The sequence below is a fragment of the Piliocolobus tephrosceles genome, chromosome 8 (genome assembly GCF_002776525.5).
Source record: "Piliocolobus tephrosceles isolate RC106 chromosome 8, ASM277652v3, whole genome shotgun sequence".
NCBI classification, from domain to species: domain Eukaryota; kingdom Metazoa; phylum Chordata; class Mammalia; order Primates; family Cercopithecidae; genus Piliocolobus; species Piliocolobus tephrosceles.
The window spans coordinates 130039368-130061171 of NC_045441.1; the positions used below are offsets into that span (position 1 = coordinate 130039368).

General features: G+C 39.0%; 1 protein-coding gene and 1 non-coding gene across 5 annotated transcripts in view; one reads left to right on the forward strand and one right to left on the reverse strand.

The window, feature by feature from the left end:
* Positions 1-21804, reverse strand: part of BRAF (B-Raf proto-oncogene, serine/threonine kinase) — a 197072-nt gene that overhangs the window by 153342 nt on the left and 21926 nt on the right. The window lies entirely within an intron of this gene.
* LOC111521563 lies at positions 1015-1121 on the forward strand. The gene has a single exon (XR_002724992.1). It is a non-coding gene; the product is annotated as a U6 spliceosomal RNA (small nuclear RNA).

A 21804-nucleotide genomic window follows, 5' to 3' on the forward strand; every position in this document is an offset into this window, starting at 1 on the left:
TCTTCAAAAAAAAGAGTATCAAAAGGATAATTTTCCTATGGCTTTCTGCTATGAATAACAAAGCAGTCAGTTGATCTTCTTATCTCTTGGCAAACATTCTGCACTGGGATCTTGAGGATTCTTTCACTGGCTTACTATCTTTAATGTAGTTAATATTTTTCAACCTTGGAACATAGAATCACTCCCAAGATGCTCTACCTTGTCTTATCTTACTGGATCCTATTTAGTCACACCATATGACACCACATGTTCTCCCTACAGGGCAATTTTCTTTTTCCTCTATGGTACTTTTATTTATTTTTCCAGTTAGCCGTGTAAGCTTTCTCAGGCTTGGCCTTTAATCTGTAGCATACATCTTTTTCAAGGCTTCTAAAAATGTGTTTTCAAGAATCTCTAGTTAATTAATATTACTCATTTAGTAAATGTGAGGCACTTTTGCAGTGCCAGACACATAAAACTCTACCCCATCCCTAAATCATCTACACTGTAACATAGAGCTACTTATTTAAAATATTCTAAGCCCAACTTTTCTGTTCCTTTTTCTAAAGATGAATAACCATACAGTAGATCATTCTGGCTTTCTGCCTTCTGATGAACTGTTTGAATGGTGAATACGTCCTTGAATAACGATTGTTATATCCTGATTTATCCACAGACCTCTCTGCTCACTAACTGAAACTAACCCCAGTATATATGTGCTGTGTATATAAAATAAAAAGAATTACCATTTTATGGATTGTCTCCGTTCTGGTCACTTATTAATCAGGTCACATACATTAGTTCATTAAATCATTACACCACAGTAAGATAAAATGTATTCCATGTTACAGATAAATAATGATAAGGTTTAGCAGGATAAGTCATCTTCCCAGCTTCATACCAAAGAGGAATTTGAATCAAGATCTATTTCCTACAGCAATCAGAAATAAGACGGTATTTCCAACAAAGGTTTCAACCAAACCACAAATTAAAGAAAGAACGGGCATCTACAGTAGACTTTGATAACAAAATTTGGTGCTTGCTTCAGCAGCACATATACTAAAATTGGAATAATACAGAGAAGATTAGCATGGCCCTTGCCTAAGGATGACATGTAAATTCATGAAGCACTCCATATTTCTAAAAATTAAAAAATTTTTAAATTAAAATTTTTTTAAAAAAAATCAGATACAACCAACAAACTCATTATATAAAAAGAATTGTAGTTTTTGGAAATATGGAGAAAACCACACTTCTAATTTTTGGAACATAAGTGTTTCACAGAGACATATCTTTCACTTCTCTAGAAGCCCCCAATTTAAATAAGATCCCCATTAGAGGGATTCTCATTTTGGTTTCACAATCTCTGTGTGTGTGTGTGCGCGCGCGCATGTGTGTGTATAAACATAATTTTTTTTTTTTTTTGAGAGAGGGTCTCACTCTGTAGCCCAGGCAGGAATGCAGTGCATGACCATAGCTCCCCACAATCTCAAACTCTGGGCCGGGCTCAAGTGGTTCTCTCACCTCAGCCTCCCAAGTAACCAGGACTACAGGCACACACCATCATGCCTGGCTAATTTTTAAGTCTTTTGTAGAGATAGGGTCTTGCTGTGTTGGATCTTCCTGCATTGGCCTCCCAAAGTGTTGGGATTACAGGTGTTAGCCACCACACTTGGCCCTTTTATATTCTTAAAAATTATGGAGGATCCTAGAAAGCTTTTATCTATGTAGTTTATTGCTATCAGTATTTACCACATTAAAAATTATAACCAAGAAATGTTTAAAATTCACTTTAAAATGACAAGAAAACTAATTAACAAAAGTGATCTATTTTTTAATGAAAAAAATAACCACATTTTCCAAAACATCAAAAAACAATGAGAAGGCAAAGTGGCTTATTCATTTTTATTTATTTATTTATTTTGAGACACAGTCTTGCTCTTGTCACCCAGGCTGGAGTGCAATGGCACGATCTCAGCTCACACCAACCTCCACCTCCTGAATTTAAGCGATTCTCCTGCCTCTGAGCCTTCCGATTACAGGGAGCGATTACAGGCGGTGCCACCATACCTGGCTACCGTATTTTTGGTAGAGACAGGGTTTCATCATGTTGGCCAGGCTGGTCTTGAACTCCTGACCTCAAGTGATCTGTCCACCTCGGACTCCCAGAGTGCTGGGATTACAGGTGTGAGCTAGGTGTGAGCCACCGTGTCTGGCCCCAAAGTGGCTGTTTTTAATTTTTTTTTTTTGCCAATTTCTTTAATGTCTGCCTTAACAAAAGATATCTGGATTCTCCCACCTTCTGTATTCAATTTGTTGCAATATCATAAATCCTATTACTACTATATACTCACAAGAACGAAAATGAAAAGGCAAATAGTATCTTAGTAGGATTATGAAAATAATTTTGATCTCAAGGGCCTTATTAGGGTTTCAGAAACCTGCAGGCACCCTTTACTATCCCTTCATACCTCTTATTAACATTTAGTTACATATTTGTATCCAGATTTCCTTCAAGGTCTGTGTTAGAATGTAGATTCCACAAATGTGGCAATTGTGTCTATTTTTATATGTGGGTATGTCCATAATGTCTACACATAGTACCTGGCACATAATCAATTATGTAGAAATCTACTGAATAATATACTATAATGTGATATTAATAAGAACTACTATGGTTAAAAGAAGATAAATGGGCAGTATCAATCTGGAGGCAAATTTGGAAGGCTTCATTCATATTTGATCTGGATCCTAAACAATGAGTAGGGTTTTGTTTTGTTTTTTTTTTTTTTTTGAGACGGAGTCTCGCTCTGTGGCCCAGGCGGGAGTGTAGTGGCCGGATCTCAGCTCACTGCAAGCTCCGCCTCCCGGGTTTACGCCATTCTCCTGCCTCAGCCTCCAGAGTAGCTGGGACTACAGGCGCCGCCACCTCGCCTGGCTAGTTTTTTGTATTTTTTTAGTAGAGACAGGGTTTCACCGTGTTAGCCAGGATGGTCTTGATCTCCTGACCTCGTGATCCGCCCGTCTCGGCCTCCCAAAGTGCTGGGATTACAGGCTTGAGTCACCGCGCCCGGCAACAATGAGTAGGGTTTTGTTAAGTGTGTGGGGGAGTAAGAGTATTCCAGCCATAGTAAACAATCATCAGTGGCATCAGGGTACAGAGCATGTTCATGATACTCACTGCAATAGTTCGGTATGGTTATAGCATAGGTGACTAAGAGTTTGGGAGAGGATAAAGATAATAAGAGTAGGCTGAAAAATCTTCAACAGAGTTTGGGTTTTATTTTAGAGACAAGGACCAAATGTCCTTAAACACCCATTGTTTCACTTCCTCACACCACCCTTTATTAGATGGGCTTGGATAAGTTTATTCTAAATCTTATTCTGCTCATACTTTCTCCACAGGATAATGGTAATAGTCTATGACATAATCACTTCATGTGTTACCTTGTTTACTGTCATGACTCTAGTTAAAATTATCATCCTTTCTCTCTGACCTACTACTTAAAAAGGAATTCTAACTGGTTTCCTCACTTCTTTTGCTCTAACTCCCATTCTGGTCTCATCCATTCTGTAGTCAGAGTAGAATCTGTAAAATACATAACTGATTCACAACACTCCCCTTCCCTAAACCCTTTAATGGCTTCCCAGTCACTCAGAATAAAACCTCAACTTCTTAGTATAGAGTGCAAGATGTGAAAAGATCTCATCCCAGCCTACCTCCGGCCTCATCAGGCACTATTCACTCTATGCCATACTCAATAAGCTCCCACAATTTCAGAAGCAGAGCAGAGCCTTCACACATGCTATTCCTTCTTCCTGGAACACTCTTTGCCTAGCACTTTCCTAAACTAAGCACAGCTTCTTCAGAGAGTTTAAATCTAACTTTCTCAAAGAATTCTTTCCTCATCACCCTCCTGCCAATCTATATTTGATCCTCATTGAGCTCTCACATCACCCCGTATTTTTTCTTTTGGCACATATCACAATTCAGAATTCGTGTGTGTGTGTACGTATGTATTTTTTTAAATAATTTGTTTAATGAACATCTGATTGCAGAGACCACATCTAAGCCCAGGACATAAGTAATTTTTAATGTAGTTTTTATTGTTATAAATGGCTTTTGTTCTGATTAGACATTATATTTCAGGATGTTTAATCTGGCAATAATGTTTGTGTTAACCAACAAGCCAGAGAGGTACTGGAGGCAGGGAATCCCATTAAAAGCATGCTACAATTATAAGCAAGAAGTAATGAGAGTCTGAACTACTGCTGAGGAATACTCTCACAACAACCCTGTGAGGTAGCAAGGAGGAAGCCACGGTTTTGAGTAAATGACCATTTCAAAACAGAAAGTTTGAAAACTTTGTATAATAATTCAGCTACAAGTTGAGACAACCAGATAAGTAAGTAGGCTGCTGAGAGAATCTGTAGTTCCAACTCCACAAGTAAATCAACACAATTCCAACACTGGTGTGGCACAAAAGAAGCCCCTACAGTCAATGTAATTATGGCTAGTGGCTAGTTAACTGAAAAGGTCAGTTAAATCAGGGAATCATGAGCAATGGTAAACACTGACCTTAAACATTTTAACTTAAAACTGTAAAATGAACATTCATTCTCTAATCTTTGATATAGGACCAACAGTCTTCCTTTAAATATGATTCACACCTAATCTGACCACAAATATTTTTTGAAATGGAGAACATCAGTTAACCTGATGACTTGGTTAGGTGGAGGTCAGTTCAGAGAGCTAAAATTCCTTTTCTCTTTTCAGTAATATAGCTGCAGTGACACAAATTGAATAGTAAGTTACAATGTGATGGCCAAACAAGTCATTTACAAAATAGGTATGCACATATACCTGGGGCCCATAGGAAAACTCTTTGTTGGGGATATAGGTAGGCTACATTATTTAGTTAACGTGTTCATCTAGAAAATTAGAAAAAGTCAGCATTTAATATTTATTTTTTGAGATGTAGGGTTTCACTCTGTACCCAGGCTGGAGTGCAGTGGTGTGATCACAGCTCATTACAGGCTCAAACTTTTGGGCTCAAGCAATCCTCCCACCTTTGCCTCCCAAGTAGCTGGGACTACAGATGCATGCCACCATGCTCGTTTCATTTTTTTTTTTTTTTTTTTTGAGACAGAATCTCGTTGTGTCACCCAGGCTAGAGTGCAGTGGCATGATCTCGGCTCACTGCAACCTCCTGGGTTCAAGCGATTCTCTTGCCTGAGCCACCCAAGTAGCTGGGACTACAAGCGCATGCCACCACGCCTGGCTAATTTTTTATATTTTTAGTAGAGACAGGGTTTCACTGTGTTTAGCCAGGATGGTCTCAATCTCCTGACCTTGTGATCCGTCCACCTCAGCCTCCCAAAGTGCTGGGATGACAGGCATGAACCACTATGCCTGGCCTCGGCACTTAATATTTACATAGGCACCCTAACTTAGGGTTAGTATCAGAGATGTGACACATGTAGTCAAGAGGTCTGCTGAAGACTGGGCATTCCATACGGCAGAACACTTGACAGGGGCTCTCCTCTTGCATTTATCTCATTGTGACATACTATGACTCCCATATATTGATTTAAGTAAATGTATGGATTATGTTACCAAGTTTAAACTAAACCTTATATAATAAATAAGTGACTTAAAAGAATTCCTACAAACAGACCTTAAACTTCATACTGAAGAAAACATTATTGCTGCTAGAGGGAAAAAAAAATCAAAGTTAACACTTACCCTACTCTAGTACAAGCTGTTTGTCATCCATAATACAGGATAAAAACAATGATCTAGAGGGTACGGTGGCTCACACCTGTAATCCCAGTACTCTGGGAGGCTGAGGCGGGCAGATCACCTGAGGTCGGGAGTTTGAGACCAGCCTGACCAACATGAAAAAACCCGTCTCTACTAGAAGTACAAAATTAGCAGGGTGTGGTGGCGGGCACCTGTAATTCCAGCTACTCAGGGGGCCATGGCAGGAGAATCGCTTGAACCCGGGAGGTGGAGGTTGCAGAGAGCCAAGATTGCGCCACTGCACTCTAGCCTGGGCAACAAGAGCGAAACTGTCTTTAAAAAACAAAACAAAACAAAACAAAAACAAAAACAATGATCTAATCTAGTGGTTCTTAACCAGAAGCAATTTTGCCCCTCAAGACATTCGGAAATGTCTCATGGCATTTTTGATGTTTCTACTGGGGGGTACTACTGGCATCTTGTGAGCAGAGGCCAGGGAAGCTGCTAAACATCCTACAATGCATAGTATTATTGCCCCACCCAAAATGCCACTTTTACAGTGGCCTTCAATACCTGCAAGTTCTGCATCCTAGGATTCACCCAACTGCAGATCAAAACCCCACAAGCAAGAACCATATCCACTGCAAAACATCAACAGCACCAATGTTGAGAAACCCTAATCTAATAATCTCTGACAAGAAACTGGCTTTTAAAAAATTATCCAGGTTACTTTTTTTTTTTTTTTTTTTTTTTTTTTGAGACGGAGTCTCGCTCTGTCGCCCAGGCTGGAGTGCAGTGGCCGGATCTCAGCTCACTGCAAGCTCCGCCTCCTGGGTTCACGCCATTCTCCTGCCTCAGCCTCCCGAGTAGCTGGGACTACAGGCGCCCGCTAACACGCCCGGCTAATTTTTTGTATTTTAGTAGAGACGGGGTTTCACCGTGTTAGCCAGGATGGTCTCGATCTCCTGACCTTGTGATCCGCCCGTCTCGGCCTCCCAAAGTGCTGGGATTACAGGCTTGAGCCACCGCGCCCGGCCTATCCAGGTTACTTAATCTCTGACAAGAAACTGGCTATTTTTAAAGAATTATTCCGGTTACTTAAAATACGAATTTGTATATTATATTATAACGAAGCTTGGCCTAATGGTATGTTATAACTTGAAACATTAGCTAAAGACCAAAACACCCTTCATAATTTTAAACTTGTATCATTTTTAGCTTAGCTTTAAAAAAATTCATTTAACAAGTTCATATTTTATAAAGTATTACCATTTCTTCAGTGGTACACATATAGCGTAAATAAAACAGATATATACTAGGGGTGATGTGGTCAATTTTTTTTTTAATGATACAGCACAAAATTTTTAAGTCTGGAGACTACTGACTCAAATAACTGAAGCTAACAGATATCAGTATATTAATGCAAGTGAGATTATGAAAATTCTAATTTAAAATCCTAACTAAAAGAAAAAAGAAATGAAGAAGAAAAAGAACCTAGTAAAGAAATGTTTTATTTTCTAGGACTACCACAGCCCAGGGTACTAAGGAGATTCAAGACAATAATCCAAATTCAAACCATCAGTCAAAAGTCAGTGAGGATGCCAAAAGGTATAAGGAGAGCAACATGAGCTGTCAACTGTGGTTAATAATCTCATGAAAATACATGGTTGAACGTTATACGATAGGAAGCAGGGGGCTCTAATAGCATGGTAGTTAACAGCATGGACTCTAGAGTCACAATGTCTGAGTCCAAGTCCCAAATCTTCCACTCAAGCAATGTGCCCTTAGGCAAGCTGCATAACCTTTCTAAACCTATTTCCACTACAAAATGGGAATTACAGTATCTAACTAACTCTTAAGGTTAGTTAAGGTGAAGATTTATGGTCAGGCATAGTAGTTAAGAGTACAGACTTTAAAATAAGAATTCCAGCTCTTGTCACTTAGCTTTGTGACTTTAGGCAAATTACTTAACCCCCAAGTGTCAGTTTCTTGACATATTCCTATTATCTGAATGATACAAACTTCATAGATTTGACCAGGGAATCAAATGGAATCCTCAGTGCCTGGCACAAAGTAAATAATAAACTGAAATAATAAATGAATTAAATATCCAGTTCATTATTTTTAATCATAAAATTAAGTGGCACATTATTACTATAAAACTTTTTTGGGGATAATCTCTGTAGTTCTACAATGACTATCTTTTAAATACCTAATGATAGATATTCTTCTGTCAGCCAATAAATATTTACCAAATCTCTACTATGTGCTCAGGTTCATACTGAGAGTTGAGGATACAGTGGTGAGCAAGACTGACACATTCCTATAGCCCTCAGAGAACTCACATACTCCATTTTTTTTCTAAGCTAAAACTCCCTACTTCTTTCACTGTTCTTCAATGACTTAGTAACTTCTCACTCTTAAGTTTACTGACTTCCCAAAATGCTACGCATCAGTGTCTCACTAAATGACATTTCAATCTTGACTTCATATTAAAAATCACCTTGGAAGCTTTTAAAAATCCAGATGCCAAGGCGTCACCCTCAAAAACCAGAACCTCTGAGGAAGGGCCCCAGCCATCTGTACCTTCTGAAGTTCTCCAGGTACTTCTGATGCACAGGCAAGGTCAAAACCCAAATAAAACACTACTTTAACATCTGTCACCCATACCTGAACAAAAGGAAGCATATTTTAATTTTCTATTATGGGAGTAAAATGAGATAATTTCCCACAATTGCACAAGATTATTAATGCAATCTAAGCAACAGTTTTTTAAGAGTCATACCACAATTCTGATTTAAAAGTACAACTTAATTTATTAATGTATTCATGTAACATGCATTTTTTAAAAGACTAATTATATATCATGTACCAAGGATACAAAATGTCTTTGCCCTGAAAGATTTGAACTCGCAGTACAGTGGAGGTATACAGTTATAGACTCCTACACTACAAAGTGGTTACTTCAAATAATCAAGATGTGCCTAAAATACTATGAGAGTACCACGCATAGAAAATGAGAGGGTGTGGGGTAGAGGGGAAAACAAAAGTACTTAGAGAAAGCTTCTGGAAAAGATAACCAGGACTAAATTCTAAAGGATGAGTAAAAGTTGATGAAATCGTTCAGTTTTCTCCAAAGGAGTATATAGTCATCCTTCCATATCCACAAGGGATTGGTTCCAGGACTCTACCCTACAATACAATGATCCTTGGATACTGAAGTCTCTTATATAAAATGGGAGGGATTTGTATATAACTTACTCTCCATATACTTTAATCATCTCTAGATTACTTATAATGACTAATACAATGTAAGTGTTATATAAATAGTTGTTATACTGTATTATCTTGTATTTGTATTACTTTTTACTGTTTTCCTAATACTTTTGATCCACAGTTGTGTGATGCAGAACTTGCAGATATGGAGGGCCACTGTAAAAGTGGCATTTAGGGTGGGTCAATTCTTTGCTGTGTAGGACTTTTAGTGCATTGTGTTCCTTGATCTGTGGGCATTAAATCCCTAATAGCATCCTCCAGTCATGACAATCAAAATATTTCCAAATGCCTCTCGGCAGGGCAAGTTATCAATCACTTCAGAAACCAATAGAAAAAAAAAATTGGGTGGTGGGGAGAAGATGAAGGAAGAGAGCATTCTAGGACAAAGGGCCAGAAAACAACAGGAAAAATCCTGAAAAATGCAAGGGTTTGATTGGTATTAAACAGCATTTCCCTAAAATGTTTCAAAGAATATTAGCATATACTACACACAAACAATGTTCCATAGTCAAGCAAGTTTATACAATTCTAATTTAGACAAAGTTAAGGCCAGGTACAGCAGCTCATGCTGTAATCCCAGCACTTTCGGAGGCCAAGGCAGGTGGATCATTTGAGGTCAGGAGTTCAAGACCAGCCTGTCCAACATGGTGAAACCCCATCTCTACTAAAAATATTTTAAAACAATTAGTCGGGTGTGATGGCACGCACCTGTAATCTCAACTACTTGGAAAGCTGAGGCAAAAGAATTGCTTGAGCCCAGGAGGTGGAGGTTGCAGTGAGCCGAGATCGTTCCACTGCACTCCAGCCTAGATGACAGAGCAAGACTCTGTGTGAAATAAATAAATAAACAAACAAACAAATGAAGGTAAGTTTCTTTACTACAGTTCTTCTCAACTATTACTATGCTAATATCTAATTATGAAATTCCAAAAGGGGACCTATATAATATAGTACAGGGTATCATCTGCCTGCCAAATCAATTCAGATACTTTTTAGATGAATCCTTTAACATGTGAAATACAGAAATCAAATAAGATTTAGATAACACTATCCCCCCTCATTTGAGCTTAGAAACTCAACAGGTTAGACAAGGAGGAACATTTAAAATTTCCCAAAATTGTAAACTATGGAAACCATCTTTGGGAGAACACTTTGAATATTCAGTATCCACAATATAAACTTTAGGAAATACTGTGCTAGAGCATTTAGTACACAGCAAGGATGGTTGATAGGCGTGGGTAGGGGCAGAGAGGTAGGAAAGGGCAAGATCACAGAGGACCTGAAATATGACATTTTACGAGTTCTTATCTGGTTTAGTTTTTTTTTTTTTTTTTTTTTTTTTTTGAGACGGAGTCTCGCTCTGTCGCCCAGGCTGGAGTGCAGTGGCCGGATCTCAGCTCACTGCAAGCTCCACCTCCCGGGTTTATGCCATTCTCCTGCCTCAGCCTCCCAAGTAGCTGGGACTACAGGCGCCCGCCACCTCGCCCGGCTAGTTTTTTCTATTTTTTAGTAGAGACGGGGTTTCACCGTGTTAGCCAGGATGGTCTCGATCTCCTGACCTCGTGATCCGCCCGTCTCGACCTCCCAAAGTGCTGGGATTACAGGCTTGAGCCACCGCGCCCGGCCTAGATTTTGTTTTTAAAGTGAAACACAGACCTCCCTGTCTTTACTTCCCCACCCCCAAATGATCAAGGGAACAAAACAATACATGAGATCACGTCACATAAAATAAAAGCAGTTACACTTTGCTAGAGGAGAGAACTGATAATTTTTAATTTGAAATTTATGTTGGGAACCAGTTCCTTTTTGAGAATAACTATTGAACATAAGATATAAAAGGTTAAAAGCTAAAGGCAGCAGAGCAGAGTAAGTTAAAAATCAAATCACCAAACAGGAATCTATTTGATGTCCAACTTCACTATAAGCCTCACCCATCTCCTGCCTGGATGGAGTCTTCATCCTGACTGAACGATGGGCTTGGCCCAAAACGGCAGGAAGGGGAAAAAGACATTAAAAATGGAGGATTCCCAGGGTAGAGAACACAACAGATTTGGTGAACGAGCTTTCTGAGACAAGATGTCTGAGAAAAAGGTTATGCCTGCTTAGGCTTATTCTCCCTGCTGTTCCCCATAACTTTTTTTTTTTTTTTTTGAGATGGAGTCTTGCTCTGTCACCCAGGCTGGAGGGGAGTGGCGTGATCTCGGTTCACCGCAAGCTCCGCCTCCAGGGTTCATGCCATTCTCCTGCCTCAGCCTCCGGAGTAGCTGGGACTACAGGCGCCCACCACGACGCCGGGCTAATTTGTTGTATTTTTAGTAGATACGGGGTTTCACCATGTTAGCCAGGATGGTCACGATCTCCTGATCTTGTGATCCGCCTGCCTCAGCCTCCCAAAGTGTTGGGATTACAGGTGTGAGCCACCGCGCCGGACCCCCATAACATTCTTAAGCAAAGAGCAACCTCAAATAGAAGTACTCTGCTCAAAGACAACAAGGATGAGTAACAAAAAGAAACAACCCAGCAAAGGGCCTATGAGGAGAAATGTTAACAACCCCACCCCTCCACACCACCAATAAAACAGAGCAGAGGATGACAGAAAAAACATAATAGGCAAAGACAGATAAACACCAAAAGTCAGTCAAGGAAACAAAAGAACTGTCTGATATATCCCCATCTATCACTAACAAATGCATTTTAGGGGGAAAAAATGACTGAAAAAACTAAATTGAAGAACAGATGAAATCGGAGATGAGGCAGGAGGCAGTGGCTCACTCCTGTAATCCCAGCACTTTGGGAGGCCAAGGTGAATTTGAGACCAGTCTGGCCAACATGATGAAACGCTGCCTCTACAAAAAAATACAAAAAATTAGCCAGGTGTGGTAGCACATGCCTGTAGTCCCAGCTAATCGAGAGGCCGAGATGGGAGGATGGCTTAAGCCCAGGAGGCAGAGGTTGCAGTGAGCCAAGATCACAACACTGCACTCCAGCCTGGGTGACAGACCCAGACTCTGTCTCAAAAAAAAAGAGGAAATGAAAAGTCAGCTAGCAGGGTTCAAGAAAGAAATGGAAGGCAACAAAAAGACCACTTCAGAAATGAAGGCCACAGTGGAAACAGAAAGAAATGGCTGAAGAACAAAAAAGGAAGCCATTCTTCAGAAAAAACAGAACTACTTGATAGGAAAATCGAGCTGATGAAAACATCAATAAAACAGCAGAATCAGAAATCAAGAAGTCATGGTTTTAAAGAATTACAGGTGAATATTAATCCCATTGAAACATGTAACTTTGAGACTTAAGGATAAAGTAAAAAATAATGCATTTGTTTCATTGACAAGGTTTATATCCCACATGAAGGGATGGAAAAAAATTTTTGTTAATGGTAGCTGGGGAAAGGGAGGTATAAGTGCACTGGTTTTCTTATCTTTATTAGCAAGGAGTTAAAATAGTCCTGATTATTTTCACAAATCAAGAAATGGATATTAAATCTATAAAGGTAGTAAGAGAATAAGATTTATGAACCATCAAAAACTATCAGATGGGAAACACACACATATCCATAAATGACAAAGCCCCCAAAGAAAAATATAATCAATAATGTGGAAGAACTGCCTTATCAACAAAATATAAATGAGATAAGCTCATCTATTTAAAAAAATTTAAAAAGAAACTTGGCTCACAAACCAAAGCCCTGAACAAATGCTGTATATAACATCTACATCTAAAACTCACGTAAAAGGATGGGCCCAGAGGTTACTTAAAGCCTAATGAACTTACTTTCAAGAAACACTTTCTTTGGTCTGATATAAAAACTGGCCAAAATCACAGAAAACTCTAGAAAACGAAGCAGCTCTTGATACCAAAACTACGGAACAGCTCAGAGAGCTACAGACTAAGCTCACTTATAAACACAGGGACAGGAGAAATAAAGATGCCTGTTATCATTACAGTTATCAAATCTTACATGGGAGGCCCTAGCCAGTGCTTTAGAATAAGGGGTGGGGGGAAGACAAATGAAGATAGGAAAATAAAAAGATAAAACAATCATTATTTGTACTTATGAGTGTTACTTAACAATCCAGGACAATCCATTGATAAACTTAAGAAGTAATAAATGTTCTGTTAACAATCAGATACAACATCCATGTACTAAAGAGTCAACAGATTTCCCCTATACCACCACCAATAAGAAAATTTAAATTTTCATTGATAAGTGTACATATTTACAAAGTACACATACTGATGTGTAATACACAGTAACTAACATATCCATCATCTCAAACATTTGTCATTTCTTTGTGTTGGGAACATTCAATATCCTCCTCCTAGCTATATGAAACTATGTATTACTAACTATAGTTACCCTATACTACTACAGAACACTAGTACTTATTCCTCCTATCTAGTTGTAATTTTGTATCAATTAATAAATCTTCCCAGAGCTTCCACTCTACCCCTACTACTCCCAGCCCGAGTATCCTCTGTTCTACTTTTCACTTCTATGAAATCAACTCTTTTTAGCTTCCACGTAAGAGTGAGAACATGCAAGGTTTAACTTTCTTTTGCTGGCTTATTTCACTTGATGTCCTCCAGTTCCAATCATGCTGCCGCAAATAACAGGATTTTTCCTTTTTATGGAAGAAAAGCATTCCATTGGATAAATAACCACATTTTCTTTACCCACTCTTTTGTTGCTGAACACCTAAGCTGATTCCATATCTTGGCTACTGTGAATAATAGCGCGCTGCAATAGACATGGGGATGCAGATGTCTCTTCAATGTACTGACTTCCTTTTCTTTGGGTAAATGGCAAGTAGTGGGATTGCTAGATCACAGGTAACTAACTCTAATATTTGTAGTTTACTGAGGAACCTCCATACTGTTCTCCATAGTAGCTGTACTAGTTTACATTCCCAGAAAAAGAGCGTGCAAGAGTTCTCTTTCCTCTGTATCTTCACCAGCATTTTTAATTTTTTGTCTTTTTTATAACAGCCATTCTAACTGGGGTGAGAAGATACCTCATTGTGGTTTTGATCTGCATTCCCCCAAATTTTCTTTTAACAGTTTTATAGCAGCCATCCTAACTGGGGCCAGATGATACCACACTGTGGTTTCATCTTGTACTTTTGGGTCTTATAGGTAGGTCTTTGATCCATTTTTGAGTTGATTTTTGTATAGGGTGAGAGGTGGGGTTCTAGTTGCATTCTTCTGTATATGAATATCCAGTAAAAAAAAATGTATGTTTCTAAACATCTCATTCACAATAGCACTACAAGATTCTCACAAATAAAACCAACCCTCCACATCCAAAAGGATGAAAACATTATGTAGAAAACTACAAACCTTTTTTAAGGAAAAAAAAACAGAGCTGGGAGTGGGGGCTCATGCCTATAATCCCAACACGTTGGGAGGCTGAGGCGGGCGGATCACCTGAGGTCAGAAGTTCGAGACCAGCCTGAACAACATGGTGAAATCCTGTCTCTACTAAAAATACAAACGCGTGGGCCAGGTGCGGTGGCTCACTCCTGTAATCCCAGCACTTTGGGAGGCCGAGGCGGGTGGATCACCTGAGGTCAGGAGTTTGAGATCAGCCTGACCAATATGGTGAAACTTCGTCTCTACTAAAAATACAAAAAATAAGCCAGGCATGGTGGTGTGCACCTATAGCTCCAGCTACTAGGGAGGCTGAGAGGAGAACCACTTGAACCTGGGAGTCAGAGGTCGCAAGAAGCCAAGATTGTGCCACTGCACTCCAGCCTGGGTGACAGAGCAAGAGTCCATTAAAAAAAAAAAAAACACAGGAAAAAAAAGAGACCTAAACAAATTAAGATAAAAACCATGTTCATGAACTGGAAAACTCAACATTGTGATTATAAATCTCTAATATACATGTCCCTATAGTAACATATAAACTTAATGCAATCACAATGAAAATCCCGATAGTACTTTTTACAGAATTTGACAATCTAATTCTTTTTTTTAACCAAATACCTAGACTTCAAGGACACTGACAATCTAATTCTTCTAATGGTCACATGGAAGAGTGAATGAGCATGTGTTTGCACCAAATAAAAGAGACTGACATTACCAAAACCAAAGATATAAAGTAGTAATGTGGACAGTTATAGATAAGCAGGTTAAGAAATAGCCCAGAAATCGGTCCATGGGAATCTGGTAGAAATGAGAGGTTGCTTTACAAGTAAGTGAGAAAAAGACAGTGCACAAACATACAAATGGTGTTGGGAAAATAATTTCCCCCAAGATATCTTCATAAAACAAATACTAGACTGCTTAAATACCTAAACAAAATTTTTTAAATTTATCAGAAGACGAATATGCTTTTAACTCTGGATAAGAAAGATTTCTTTTTTTTTTTTTTTTTTTTTTGAGACAGAGTCTCACTCTGTCGCCAGGCTGGAGTGCAGTGGCGCTATCTTGGCTCACTGCAACCTCTGCTTCTCAGGTTCAAGCAATTCTCCTACCTCAGTCTAACGAGTAGCTGGGACTACAGGCGCACATCACCACGTCAAGCTAATTTTTGTATTTTTAGTAGAGACGGGGTTTCACCATGTTGGCCAGGATGGTCTCGATCTCTTGACTTCGTGATCTGCCCGCCTCGGCCTCCCAAAGTGCTGGGATTACAGTGAGCCACTGCCCCCGGCCAGGAAAGATTTCTTTCATTCATTCATTCATTCATTCATTCATAAATAAATAAATAAATAAATAAATAAAGACTGCTAAATCTGACCACATAAACAGTAACAACAACAAACTTCTTTGTAAGGAAAGGCTAGGGCAGGAACAGTGTCTCAAGTCTGTAATCCCACACTTTGGGAGGCCAAGGCAGGAGGATCACTTGAAGCCAGGAGTTCGAGACCTGCCTGGGCAACATAGTGAGACTCCATCTCTACAAAAAAAAATTTTTTTTTCAGATTAGTTGAGCACAGTGGTGTGCATTTGTCCCAGCTACTTAGGAGGCTGAGGCTGTAAGACTGCTTGAGCCCAGGAGGCTGCAGTGAGCTATGATCACACTACTGCACTCCAGCCTGGGCCTCAACAGAGTGTGAAGCCTGCCAAATAAATAAATAAATAAATAAAAATAAAAATAAAAAAGGACTAGAAGGAAGTATTTGACGTATGATGGATAAAGAAGACTATCCATAACAGAACACCTAAAAATAAGTTTAAAACAAATAGCATAATCTACAAACGGCATGTCTACAAACAATTTAAGAAAAAACCCAAAGGCTAACACACGAAAATATACTCAACCTCACTAGTAATCAGAGATGAAAATTAAAATGAGATAAATTTTCCCTTTTTTATTATAAAACTACGTAGAGAAGCGTTTGCAAAACATCGTTCCATTAAAGCATAACTGTAAAGCAAACCCCACAACCCAAGGTAAGAAACAGCATTGCCAATCATCTTAAAAGTCTCCCATTTGTCCCTCCTCTATCACATCCACTTTCTCTCCTCCCTGAGGTAGTCACTATCACTCACTCTTGTCATCACGATTCCCTTAATTTTTCTTATAATTCTAGTATCTCTACTTAAAATTCTAGTACCTATATTTGTATTCCTAAACAATACAGTTAACTGCATTTGTTTTTAAACTGTTTATGAATAGAATCATGTTGCATGTAATCTTTTGTGACTTGGTTCTAAGGTACGACTAATATATTTGTGAGATTCATACATATTGATGCAGGAGCTGTCTGTAGTGTGGCTTTTTTTTCTCAGCTATTTGAACTAGTTTTTTGTTTCATAAGTAAACACACAATGGTATCTACTGCACTACTGAGGATACTTGAACTTTTTTTCTATCTTGGGGTTAAATGAATAATGCTGTTCTGAGCATTCTTATATGCATGCTTCCTATTTCACATATCCACACATTTCTCTATGTCTAAGGCAATGGCTGACTCTCAAAGTATGATTCCTGGACAAGCAGCACCAACATCCCGACCACCCTCCCCCATTCCCCAGCCCACTACCTGCAGTAATTTGTTAAAAATGCAATGCAAACTATCAGGCTCCACCCCATTCCTACTTAATCAGAAACTCTAAGGGTGGCCCCAACAGTTGGGTTTAACAAGCCTTCCAGATGACTCTGATGCACACTCAAGAACATTAGTCCAGGGTAAACGCCTAAGAGTGAGTGGTATTGCTGGTTATAGGATATCCTATTATTTTCCGAAGGATTTTCCCCCCAATTTACATTCCCATCCATCAGTGGAAGAAAGTTCAGACTGCTCCATAGCCTCACCAATGTTTAATATTGTCAGATGTTTTCATTTCTGCCAATCTACTTTATATGGCATGGTCTCTCAAGTTTTAATTTCTAGTCCCCTAATTATTAACAAGATTAAGGGTCATTTCATATGTTTATCAATCATTTAAATTTTTTTTTTTAATTCAAATGCCAGCTCAAGATTTTTTACCCTTTTTTCAATTTGGTGTTCTTTGTCTTAGTAATCCATAGGAATTCTTTATGCATATTTTTCATACCAGTTCATTCTTTATATGTTGTAGTAGGTAGCCTCTAAAATGGCTCCCAATGATCCTCACCTCCTGGTATTTGTGCCTTGTACAAACTCCCCATGAATGTGAGCTGGAGTTACTGCCTTGCTTCTAACAAAAAGAATATGGCAGAAGTGATGGGGTGCCACTTCCAAGACTGAAATACTGTGGTTTCCATCTCGGGTGTTCTCTCTTACTCTCTTCTAGAAAGCCAACTACCGGCTGTGAGGTGACCCTATGAAGAGGCCCATGTGAATAAATTTGAAAGTGGATCTTCTGAGGCCTGCTACATCCACATGAGGGAGCACAAAGCAGTCAAGCCTTCAAATGACTGCAGCCATTGACTGATTACAGCCTCAAGGCCCTAAGCCAGAACCATCCAACTAAGCCACTCTCAGATTCCTGACCCACAGAACTGTGAGATGAATGTTATTTCATACTGCTAAGTCTTAGGTAATCACACAACAACAGATAACTAATAGTGTGTGTTATAAATACCTTCTACTCCTTGTCTTGTCTTTTCAGTGTCTTAATGGTGCTTAATGAATAGAAGTTTCTATTTTCAATGTAGTCAAATTTGTCCATTTTTTATGGCTAGTGTTTTGAGTTTTAAGAAATCCTTCTCTGCCTTAAATAATGGCCCTTTATTTTTCTAAAAGCTTTCAAGGTTGCCCCTTTTGTATTTAATCTTTAACCTACAAGAAACTGATTTTTACGCATAACAGATGGGGAAGTCTAGCTTCATTTAATATGGTAGGCATTGTTTCAGCAAGTGTATCCTTTCTCAACTAATCTGCCATAGAGCAGGTGTCCATCCACCTACCCCTATGTAAGAATATAAAATTCATCTACATTATTTAGTATTACCTGCCATTTTGTTATTCATCTCCTCTTTTTGTTGCTGTTTTTTGTTTGCTTGTTTGTTTTTAAGACTGAGTCTCGCTCTGTCGCCCAGGCTAGACGGCAATGGCACAATCTCGGCTTACTGCAACCTTCACCTCCCGGATTCAAGTGATTTTCCGGCCTCAACCTCCCGAGTACCTGGGATTACAGGCGTGCACCACCACAGCCAACTAATTTTGGTAGTTTTAGTAAAGACGGGTTTTCATCATGTTGGTCAGGCTGGTCTCAAACTCCTAGCCTCAAGTGATCCACCCACCTTGGCCTCCCAAAGTGCTGAGATTACAGGCACAAGCCACTGCGCCTGGGTCCCTTTTCTTTTTATAAGTCCCTCAGACACTCCACAGGCTGGGCCTAAAACCCATGCCTGTCAGACCCTCAAGGTCATCCTCCCTCTCTCCTCAGTCAGGTAACTGCTCTTTGGACAGCACTCAGCAGTAGATTCTCCTCTCCCTTTCTAACAAAGCCATAGTCCAACTGACACAAATATTAAAGATCTATTATAAGCAAAGCCTATTCCTAAGCTTCCTATGTTAAAAGAAATTAATAGCAATTAACGAAAGTTTGCATGAAAAAATATGATCAAGAAAAATTTTAAATACAAATATCATATAATAAAATTAGTGTTGTAAGTTTGTTTGTTGGTAGTCCCAGTACTTACCTGTATTTCAGGAAGTGTTCTATTCAAAACCCTAGATATCACTACTAGTGGATCTGAATGCGAGCTTTGGGTGGGAGCCAGATCTCACATTCACCAAGGTAATAACCAAGATGAGCAGTGCCTACCATATAGCATTCAAAATTTGCCAAACAGAAAAAGGAATTAAATAAGTCTTTCTACCTTACTGTTTTTAAAGTATATTTTGGCTATTCTTGCCTCTTTAACACTTCCATGGAAATTGTTGAATCAGGTTGTTAGGTTCCATAGAAAAACCTACAGGAATGTGCATTTGGATTTCAATAAATCCACTAACAATTTGAGAAATACTAACATTTTTAACATACTCAGTCTTTCAATCTACACTCAGTACATGGTGTGTACTATTTATTTAGGTGGTCTGTCTCTAAATAAGGTTTAATTACTCTTCTTTATAAAGATTTTGTACATCTTAAGTATTTAAAATTTAGTTTAAGTATCTCCTTTCCTAGGAAATCCGTCTTCCATCCCCTAAAAGCATATTGAATTGTGCTCCTTTTCTGTGACTCTTCTGCATCTGGGGCACACTTTCATCACAGCACATGGTCCTTAATTCTTTATTTATTTATCTGCTTCTACCACTAAACTGTAAGCTCCTTGAAGACAGACTATCATTCATTTCTATATCCCAGTGCCTAGCATACAACTCAGCACAAAGGTGCTAAATAATTATTTTTTATGCTTAAAAGGAATGAGTAAATTTAACCAATGACTGTAAAGTATAAACTGTATAGGCATGCTTCATTTTATTGTGCTTTGCTTTACTGCTCTGAGCAGATAATGGTTTTTGTTTGTTTTTTACAAACTGAAGGTTGGTGGCAACCCAGCATCGAGCAAGTCTGTTGGCACCATTTTTCCAACAGCATATGCTCACTTCATATCTCTGTCACATTTCAGTAATTCTCACAGTATTCCAAACTTTTGCAACATTATGATGTCTATTTTGGTGTTCTATGATCTGCGATGTTACTACTGAAATTGTTTTGGGGTGCCACAAACCACACCCATATAAGGCAGTGAACTTATTCAATGAATGTTGTGTGTGTTCTCACTGCTCCATTGACCAGCTATTGTCCTACCCCTTCTTGGGCCTCCTATTCCCTGAGACACAATATTGAAATTAGGCCAATTAAAAACCCTACAATGACTTCTAAGTGTTCAAGTGAAACCAAGAGTCACATGTCTCTCTTGAGATCAAAAGCTAAAAATGATTAAGCTTAGTGAAGACGGCATGTTGAAAGGCAGGCCTCTGGTACCAAACAGCCAGATTGTAAATGCAAAGGCAGACTTTTTGGAGGAAACTGCAAGTACTACCCCAGTGAATACATGAATAAGAAAGCAGAACAGGCCAGGCACTACGGCTCATGCTTGTAATCCCAGCACTTTTGGTGGCCAAGGTGGCAGGAGTGCTTGAGGCCAGGAGTTTGAGACCAGCCTAGCCAACACAGTGAGACCCTCTAAGAATTAAAAGAAAAATAGTTTAAGCAAGCAAAACAACCTAATTGCTAATATAAAGAAAGTTGTAGTGATCTGGATAGATCAAACCAGCCACAACATTTCCTTAAGTCAATGCTTGGCTTCAAAGCTTCAAAGGACAGGATGACTCTTGTTAGAGGCTAATGCAGCTGGTGACTTTAAGTTGAAGCCAATGCTCATTTATCATTCCAAAAATCGTAGGGCCCTTCGGAATTCTGCAAAATTTACTGTCTGTGCTCTGTAAGTGGAACAATGAAGCCTGGATGACAGCACATTCTTTTACAGCATAGCTTGCTGAATATTTTAAGCCCACTGTTGAGACCCACTGCTCAGAAGAAAAGATTCCTTCTAACACATTACTACTCATTGACATGTACCTGGTCACCCAAGAGCTCTGATGGAGAGGTACAGGAAGATTAATGTTTTCTCACCTGCTAACACATAAATCTTGCAACCCATGGATCAATAAGTAATTCTGACTTTCAACACTTCTTATTTAAGAAGTGCCTTTCATTGGGCTACAGCTGCCATAGGTATCGTTATTACTCTGATGGATTTGGGCAACATTAATTGAAAGCCTTCTGCAAAGAATTCACATTTCTCAGAATTCACATTTCTCGATGCCATTAAGAACATCTGTAATTCATGGGAGGAGGTGAAACTGGCAACATTAACAGGAGTTTGGAAGAAGTTGATTCCAACCCTCATGGATGACTTTGAGTTCAAAACTTCAATGGAGGAAGGAAATGCAGGTGTGGTAGAAGCAGCAAGAGAACTACAATTAGAAGTGGAACCTAAAGATGTGACTGAATTGCTACAATATCATGATGAAATTTGAACAAATGGGAAGTTACTTCTTATGGATGAGTAAAAAAAGTGGTTTCTTGACATCAACTCTACTCTTGCTGAAGATGCTGTGAGCAAGCACTGTTAAAATGACAGCAAAGGATTTAGAATATTACATAGAATTAGTTGATGAAGCACTGGAAGATTTGAGAGCACTGACTCCAATTTTAAAAGTAGTTCTACTGTGGTTCAAATGCTACCAGACAGCATCACCTGGTACAGAGAAATCTTTTGTGAAAAGAAGTCAATTGATGCCACAAACCTCATTGTTGTCTTAAGAAATTGGTATTCCCTTCAGTAACCACCAGGGATGAGCCAGCAGCCATCAACATCGAGGTAAGACCATCCACAGCAAAACAATTATGAC